The sequence below is a fragment of the Primulina huaijiensis genome, chromosome 4 (assembly GCF_012295235.1).
Source record: "Primulina huaijiensis isolate GDHJ02 chromosome 4, ASM1229523v2, whole genome shotgun sequence".
NCBI lineage: Eukaryota > Viridiplantae > Streptophyta > Magnoliopsida > Lamiales > Gesneriaceae > Primulina > Primulina huaijiensis.
The window spans coordinates 7509707-7519806 of NC_133309.1; positions in this window are offsets into that span (position 1 = coordinate 7509707).

Consider the following 10100-nt stretch of genomic DNA (forward strand, 5'->3'; position numbering starts at 1 on the left):
TACCACACTTAATAAACATCAAAAAGGTCCTAAAAACCTCAAAACCAGACCTTTAGACACTTGAATAATAGGCCAAAAAGCTGCTGTAATTTACAGCATGTGCTAACCCACCCGAGAACCCTAGCCACCATCCTTCCCATACCAACGCTCCTAGCCCTTAGCCAATGGGACCAGCCCCTAACCCACCACACCTGGACCACCCTCGGGTCCTTCTAGGTCTGCTGAACTCATGGTCACGCCCTTGAGCAAGTCGCAAGTCGCAACTCACCAACAACCGTACACCTAAGAGAGCACACCCGCGGCCACAACCACAACAATGCTCCTACGGTTCTACAAGCCATACCAGCATGATTTCTAATCCTCCATTCCACATTTTGTCCTCACATTCAGTCCCAAAACTCACAAGAACCGCAGCCCCTTGCACAGCACACAGTAAAACGTGAGTAGTTGTTAAAACATGAAAGAAAAACCACCCAAAAACCTTCGATCTTCATGCTGTGCGATAGATCGAAATTTTCATGTACAAAGACACATATAACAGCAGATATACAACGCATGTGATGCAAAAATAAAAGTACGGGGCGTGCCTTGGTGATTATTTAAGAGCAAATGATTGAGGAACAAACGGCCTAGAGGAGGAGTTCTTGCTTGAAGTGAAATGGTGACACCGAGACCTTTAGCTGCTGCACTTCACGAAGATGATGACTGATTGGAGGGGATGGACGGCTGGTGGGAGGGATTAGTTTAGGTTAAGGAGTGGTTTAGGTTAAATAAATGATAATCAAATATCTAATGGGCCTAACTTGTTTAATTAAAAGATTAAAACGATAATTAAGCCCAATAAGCTTAAAAATAGGCCCATTAAATCCAAACACACTCCCGAAAAATATTTCGTGTTGAAAAGATTTTGAAAAGATTAGTCGAACCATTAAAAAGTCCCCCGATTCGATAAAATTTGCGTACCGTTAAAATTAAAATCATGCGGGTAAAATACCCAATAAAATCTCATTTTTGAAAAATACACTTAAAAACATTTTAACTTAATTTATAAAAATAAATCGTGTAATAAAATATTTTTCCTGAAAATTCTCCGTTCTTCGTTCCTCGATCGAACATGAAGTGCACCTAGAAACCCTAATGCATGAACTTTTAAAGTTTCATGAATTAAATCCTATCATGCATGAATTATGCATAAAATGTACAAAAATAATTAAACACAAATTCATGGAATAAACATGCATTTTATGCTTTAAAACAATTTAATAAAGTACCAAAGAATTTAATAACTCGCATGCATGTGGTTCATGTGGACCTTCAGATTTTCGAGACGTTACAGTAACACCTTGGGGTGCACCAGTCCTATTTGTGAAAAAGAAAGATGGAACGATGCGGCTGTATTGACTATCGTCAGCTAAATAAAGTAACGATTGGGTCATGTTATATCGAGAGATGGGATTTTTGTTGATCCAACGAAGGTCGAAGCCGAGTTACAGTGGTCTGAACCTACATCTGTACTAGAGATCCGTAGTTTCTTGGGTTTAGCAGGTTATTATCGTTGATTTATCGAGAGATTTTCAAAGATTACTAGACCTTTGACACAGTTGACTCAGAAAGGTGTGCGATTATAGTGGTCTAAACATGTGAGAGGAGTTTTCAGGAGTTGAAGCACCGACTGACGACTGCACCGGTGTTATCAATCCCTACAGAAAATGAGAGGTTTGTTGTTTATACTGATGCATCATTACATGGTTTGGGATGTGTTTTGATGCAGGATCGACATGTTGTGGCATATGCCTCGAGATCGCTAAAACCACACGAAACAAGGTACCCTGTGCATGATTTGGAGTTGGCAGCCATTATCTTTGCCTTGAAGATATGGCGACACTATTTATATGGTACCTCGTTTACAATTTATACGGATCATAAGAGTTTATGATTTTTTTTACTCAGACAGAGTTGAATATGAGACATAGACGGTGGTTAGATTTTTGAAGGATTATGACTTTGAAATTGAATATCATCCTGGTCGAGCTAATCTTACCGCTGATGCATTGAGTCGTAAAGTGAGCTGTACTGCAGAGGATGTGAGTCGTTTATCAGCTATGATGATGTCTTGTTGTTCTTTGGGATATGATTTTGATATCTCGACGACTCCTATCTAGGTATCTTACTTTATTAGCTGAACCTGATATATATGGTTGTATTCGTGAGGCACAGATGACAGATGAGAGAGTTCAGCAATGGAAGGAGTTAGTTTCTCCGAAACAAGATACTCATTTTAGAGTAGCAGATGATGGCAGTTTGAGGATGAATGATAGATGGGTAGTTCCTGATGCATCTGAGTTGCGCCAGGGCCTGTTGCGGCGTCCACATTGTAGTCGATATTCTATCCACCCTGGTGGCAAGAAGATGTATAAGGATCTATGCTCTCAGTTTTGGTGGAAGGGAATGAAACGTGATGTGATTGATTTTGTACGTCGATGTCTCAATTGTTAACCGATCAAAGCTGAGAGAAGAAGGCCAGGAGGTGAATTGAGGAGTTTAGGAGTACCGACTTGGAAATGGGAGCACATATCGATTGATTTTGTGACTCATTTGCCAAGAAGCACTGGAACTATTGATGCTATTTGGGTGATTGTTGATCGATTGACGAAAGTTTCACATTTTATACCCTATAGCACGAGTAGTACGTACTTGACGATGGCACAGTTGTAAATACGAGAGATTTAGAGCATGGCTGACGTAATAGACAAGTTTCTGATCAGAGCCTTCTTCCTTTATGAGTACTGAGCTGAGAGCATACTCTGTAGTAGATAAGTAAACAAAAAATCTCTCCTCAGGTTCTGGCTTTACCAGTACAGGAAGCTCTGCAAGATGACTCTTAAAATCCCGGAAGGCTTGCTCACACTTCTCATCCCATCCAAACTGTCGGGCCTTCCTTAGGACCTGGAAAAATGGGTAACTTCTGTGTGCTGACCGGGATATAAACCGAGAAAGAAAAGCAATCCTCCCAGTCAGCTTCTGCACTTCTTTGATAGATCTAGGAGATGGCATGCTCAACACGGACTTGACCTTCTCCGGATTCACCTCAATTCCACGATCTGTCACTATAAAACCCAAAAACTTGCCACTCTTTACGCCATAAATACACTTGCCCCGATTGAGCTTGATTCCATAATTAATCAAAGTGGCAAAAGTTTCCTCCAAATCAGAAATAAAATCATCAACCTCCTTAGACTTGTCCAAAATATCATCCACGTACACCTCCATATTTCTGCCCAATTGCTTCTCGAATACTTTGTTCATAAGATACTTGTAGGTGGCCTCGGCATTCTTCAACCCGAAAGGCATGACAACGTAACAGAACGTACCTCCCGAGGTGATGAAGCTGGCCTTATCTTGATCATCCTTAGCCAGAGGGATCTGATGGTAACCCTGGTAAGCATCCATGAAACTCAGCAATTCATAGCCCAAGGTGGAGTCCACCAATTGATCAATCGTAGGCGAGGGATAGTGGTCCTTGGGGCAATCTATATTGAGGTCTCGAGAATCCACACACATTCTCCACCTCTCGGTGGACTTTGGCACCAACACCACATTCGAAAGCGAGGTAGGAAATTGAATTTCCCGAATGTGTCCGGCCTTCAGCAGATCTCTCACCTGTTTATCAATAACTTTGTCCTTCTCAGGGCCAAAATGCCTCTTCTTTTGCTTCACTGAGTGAGATCTCGGGAGAACATTTAATTGATGCTCCTATATCAGGGGTGAGATCCTTATCAATTCCTGCTGAGACCAGGCAAAAACATGAATATTAGTTTTTAAACAATTAATCAAACTGACTCGGGTGGATGCATTGAGGTTCCGAGCCACCCGGATCTTCTGGCCTGGTCCGATCTCTACAATCTCTTGCTCCTCCTCAGCTACAAAATTGCACTTCCTCTTCTCGACTACTCTCCCTCCTACCTCATAAGTTCTTTCTTTTTTCCCCTCCTTCCTAGCTTTACTCTGGTTCACCCGGACTGCCTCCACATAACATTTTCGGGAAGAAGGTTGATCTCTCCGGACCTCACCCACCCGGCTTACCACGGGGAACTTAGTCTTTTGATGGTAAGTGGATGTCACGGCCCTCAGCTCATTCATGGCAGGCCACCCCAAAATGATATTATACGATGATGGGAATCCACCACAGTGAAAGTGGTCATCACTGTCTTCTTAAGATCCCGAGAGCCCAAATTCAATGGCTGGACAATCTTCCCTTCCAGATAAACCACATGGCCAGCAAAACCAAAAAGTGCAGTCTCCATGGTTTCCAATTGATATCCTTGCAAATCCATTTGTACCAGGGCATCCTTAAAAATAACATTAACAGAACTACCCAAGTCCACGAAGACTCTCAGAATATCATAATTGGCCACCCGGCCTTGGATGATCAGGGCATCATTGTGAGGCATATTTACTCCCTTTAAATCCTCCGGGGCAAAGCTAATTACTGCCTCACCTCTCCTTACCTCTTCCACCTCCATGCAATCCCTCCTACTCCTTGATTCCCTTGCCCAGTTGGAGTCACCATCAGTAGATCCTCCGGAAATCATTTTGATTACCCCCATGACCGGGGGTGAAGTCCTCTTTCTCTCAGGCTCTGGTTTTCTCCTTCTACCAGGGTCATTCATTGGGGCACTCCTTGCACCTACCCGAGCACTGGGCCCTGGCTGCCGAGATGTACAAGGTGGCAATCTCGGCTTCTTGTTGGATTGACTATGTCCCTGGACAGTAGGCGGATCATAATCTCTTTTTAGCGTCTTGCAATCCTCGGTGTTGTGGTGACACACCTTGTGAAGGGTGCGAAACCTCCTCTTCTCAGGCCGGGTGATTTGATGATCCGGGGGCAAATCCCTGCTACACTCTTGCACTTCCCTCTCCCAGGTAATCTTTAAGGGCACATGGTGAGAAAAATGCCCTTGATTACCCCTCTTCTGTCCCTTCTCCTCGGGTTTAAGCACCCGGTCTCCTTTCTCCCTTCTCACATCCTCTCTCTTCTGTTTTTGTGTTTCCTCCATGTTGATATACTTCTCTGTTCGAGACAATAAATCGTCAAATTTCCCGGACACCTTCTTTGTTAGTGATCCAAAGAACTCACCCTCCCTCAAACGCTGCACCCAGCTTGGTAAGTAGTATTAAGGTTGGATTATTTATTAATATTTTGTTTGCTTTGATTTTTAAATTTGACATTGACTATTTCTTTGACAACTTTTACTGTTTGTGTTGGAGAACAAATCCAGTTATCGAAGAAGGATAAAAACTATCCGGCTACACCAAAAAAGAGTAATCACCAAAATACCCCTGAATGTAAATACCCAAATTGCAAGTGGGTCTTCTTTACGTCATTGTCCTAATTTCTTCAGAAAACTCGTGCCATTGACTGCTGCTGAAGAACTTCGAAATCAAAATGGGACAACCAAATCCTCATTTCTAAGCTAGATCTGAAGAAATTTGAAGCTTATTCGAAGGTAAAACTTGATAAATTACAGCTTTGAAGCTATGTGTTATTTTTGATGTTGCATCTCTTGCATAACGCCTTTGACAGTAGATTTATGAACAATTTAATTTTTTCTGTTTTCGCTCTCTATTACAAATGTATTGTGGAAACTGAATATTGTTATGTTGTCGTTTTTTTGGTGTGTTCTTATTTTAGACTGAGAATTTATTTTAAAAAAAAATCCTCAAAAATTTAGCTCGTCTTAGATTGTAGTAGACATTCATTGTCATTTTTTCTTGGGCTGTTGTACAACAAATATAATTTTTGGTAACTTGTAGCATTTTTTTGTAATGGTACTGATGGAAATGATATACAAGAGTTATAATTATATTAACTATTTTGCTAAGATTTGTTAATTTTTGTATTGGCTTGATCTAACTTTTTTATATTTGGTAAGTAACTGTGAAAAATGGACCGTAGATGGCATAACATTAGAATTTTCCTGTTGCTACACCAATTGATGACCCGTACAATTTTTATGGTATGTCTTTTAACACGACATCGCACGAGATTACTCGCCGAACGACGTCGTCAAGCACGTACAACGTTAGCTTCGTTTAGCATGACAGGAAGAATGAATGCACAAATGAATCATTCGAGAACAATTATTGAAACCGGAGATGTTCAATGTGTGTTGAATTTGAGGATGAACAGAAATTCATTTGCACAACTATGTTACTTGTTAACTCATGTCGGCGGGCTGGATCATTCTAGATATGTTAGAACTGAAGAACATGTGGCTATGTTTTTGTCCATTTTTGGCGCGTCATAAAAAAACCGAGTGATCGGTCATGATTATCTACGAAGTGGTCAAACAATCAGTACAAAACCAGAAAAGGAACCATAGCAGTGAATGTTTTGGGAGTGTGCGACCGAGATATGAACATCATTTATGCGCTTTGTGGGTGGGAAGGATCGGCAGCGGATGCTCGACTTCTTCTTGATGCATTATCACGTGATGACGGACTTAAAATTGAAAGAGGTTAAAATAGTGTTTGATATAGTCATGTTATTTCACCATAATTTTTTATTGGATTCCTATTTCATTAATGTTTTAAATTGAAATTTATTAACAAAATATATGACTTTGATGGTAGGTTGTTACTATTTGTGCAACAATGGATATGCAAACGTCCAGCGATTCTTGACTCCATATAGAAGAGTACCATACCATAGGGATGCTTGGGGCAATCTCACAAATGCTCCACAGAATTATGAAGGACTCTTCAATTGGAGACACAACAAAGCTAGGAATGTGATTGAAAGAGCTTTTGGCTTGCTTAAGAAAAGATGGGCTATTCGCTTCAGATCTTTCACGGATCTCACCTCAGCTTTCAATCTTTAGGGGCGAACAAAAGGGAGAGGTTTTCCAATTGGCGTGTGATTTTTTGGAAAACAGGTTGTAGGTTGGGGAGGAAAAAAGGATAATGGAAAATAAATTAAATATTAAAATGAAGGGTATTTTGGTCATTATTACATTTATCATGATTTTATCTATCTTGTTAATTTCACACCACATATGATATTATATATATCCCAAATTAAATATCTTATCATATCAAACATTTATCAATCAAATTATTAATCATTCAATTATGACATCCTACAAACCAAGCGAACCCTGAGTGAATGCAGTTGTCATTGTCTCGGTAGCACAAGTGGGAACATCCAGAGCAACTCTATTAAACCTCTTGATGTAAGCCCTCAAACTCTCCTCTGGGTTCTTCTTGACTTCAAAAAGATTAAATGCAGTCTTTTTGTACTTCGTACTGCTGCTGAAATGGTGTAGAAACACCTTCTGGAAGTCCTTGAAAGAATGAATACTTTGAGGATCCAACCCCTCAAAACATCTCTGAGCATAGTCTATCAGAGTTATCAAAAAGACCTTGCACTTAATTCAATCAGTATAACAGTGCAACATGGCCATATTCTCAAACCTGGCCAGATGTTCCTCGGGGTCTGCATTGCCATCATAATCTTTAACTTTGGCAGATTTGAAGTTCCCAGGAAGAGGTTCCCGAAAAATAATTTCAGCAAATGGGCATCCTTTGACAACCGTCCGAGAAAGAGTACGACCTTCCAACTGTCCCTCCAATACTTTAATCTTTTGCCTCAACTCTCACAGCTCTTCCGCCATAGTCGGGGATTTGGACCCGGCACTAGACTCTTTCTCTTTCATCCTCTCTTCTTCCTCCCTCAGCTCCTGCTCTCTTCCTTGCTCTTACCCTGACTGCGTACCATGATGAGAAAGATCTTTCCGAGCTATAGCTTTTTCCATTGCCTCATATATAATCCTAGTCAAATCTTTTGGGGACAAAGTAATGAAAGGTGGAGGTCCTGTAAGAGGAGGACCACCGCCCTGTCCCGAACTATGTGCACCCTCTCCAGGAGCCCGGGAAGTGTCCTGATTAGTTCTTCTTGTTGGAGCCATATGAACGCCTTAGACTCATGTTCCCACAGACGGCGTCAATGATGATATCCAGGTGAATCGGGTATGAAGTACGTGGGCAATTTATCGGATAATGATAATAGTTTAGTGTTTAGGAAATTTGAGTAGGGATAATGGCTTCAATAACACCTGCAAACAAGAAAAAAACTCGTGAATGGGAGCCAGAGGAGTGTCCGGCGTAACCACTCCGATGCTAAAGTCAGCAGGTTAAAGATGAAGAACACAAGTAATATATGTGGAAATATACGTGTGCTTGAGAGTTAAAAGTTTTCAGAATCTCTAAATGACATTAATACCTGCTATTTATATTAGTGAATTCCATTATTACCTTGTTTTCAGTGCCGCCCACTAGGTAAGGCAAGTCAGCTGCCCATACTTTCTGATGACTTTTCTCACACGCCAAACCCATGTTGTTCTGACAGATAAGATTGCCCATATCAATCACACTCGAGCGTGGTGCAATTCTCTAGGTAGCCAGAGTAGAAGTTCTCGGGAGCTTGCATGAGTGCCCGGGCTCTTGATTGCCCGGGAAGAGAATGTCCAGGGCATCTACGTGCCCCGATTGTTGAAGAAAGTACTTCACATAATGACTTTGACTTGGGCTATCCACTCAATATTCGGGGTCGTCCATGACCCGAATCCTTATGGGGGAATCACTCATGGTTACTAGTTGAGTTAGAAGTAAGGAATAATGATTCAAAGACTGCGATGATCTTTTGACGTAAGAAATTGTATAAATTGTGATTTTAAGTTTTGATTAAAGATAAGATTGGTTATAAGAACTGATTTTTGGGTAAATAAGTATAAAATATCGAAAGTTATGTTATGGGAAACCCGTAGAAGAGAATTAAGAATGCCAAGAACTTATAGGTTAATTGTGGAAATTTTTGAAATTAAGGACCTATTGGAAAAATTTTCGAGGAAATTAAGAATTATTTTTGCAATTATTATAGAATTTTTGGACTAGTTTAACAATAAGTGCGAATTGAATGGGTTAAATAGTAAGAATTTTTGATGATTTAGACTTATAAGGATGTTTAGAAACTTGGGATATCTTAGGTTATAACGTTATAAGGGATGTTAATCAAGGGTATTATGGGATAAATCAATATTAAGTTTGAAAATCTAAGAATTTGTATGTGTATTTGGGATTTTAAAATTGAAATTTGATAGGTTGATGAACATTTTGGGTATAAAATATGAAAAGTAATATATGATAAGTGTGGTCATCCATCTTTTAATATTGGGAATTGTAAGAAAAGTTGAAATTCGAGTTTATAATAATATAGCACTAAGTCATCATGGGTCTTTTTAAGTTACGATTCGCAACCGAGGATTTAGAAGGAAAATTTAATTCGGATCAAGGAGACGTAAGGACATTCTAAAACTTAAGTTAATTAGAGTAGCGCAGCAGAAGCGTGGATTTTTGGGATACTAGAACTAATTCTAAACTTTTGATTATCAAGGATAATCGAATTTCGATGACGAAATTCCATTTAAGGGCGGAAGATTGTAACGCCCCAAAAATTTTAAGGTCCACGCGAACCACATGCGTATAAGTTACTAAATTCTTTTTGTATTTCAATTAATTGTTTTAATAGCATAAATTAATTTATGATCTGCATATTTATATGTTTAAAATACATTTTTCTACATGGTTGGATTAAAATATATTTTTAAAAGTTATTCGAGTTGCGATCGAAGAACGGAGACAGATGGCTGAAAAATAAAAAAAATTTTATTAAATAATTGTTTTTAATTATTCGAAATATGATTGAGGATTTTTCTTATTTTTGAAAATAAGAGATTTTGAGGTGATTTTATACACCGAAGATGGCTCGGGGATGGCTTGGGTCGAGTAGTTAGGGTCCAGGGGAGGTATGGTCCGAAGATGGCTCGGGACGGCTCATTCTTGACTCGGTGAAAACGTGAGGATGGCTCGGGGATGGCTTGGGTCGAGTAGTTAGGGTTTTTGTTTTAGAAAATAAATCGAAACGTGACTCACGGGGGTCGTGGTTCACGAGGGCTAAAATAATATAAAAATTCTAAGTTTTAAATTTAGGAGTTTTATATTAAAGTTTGAAATTATTCGGGATTAAAAAGCATTAAAAACGA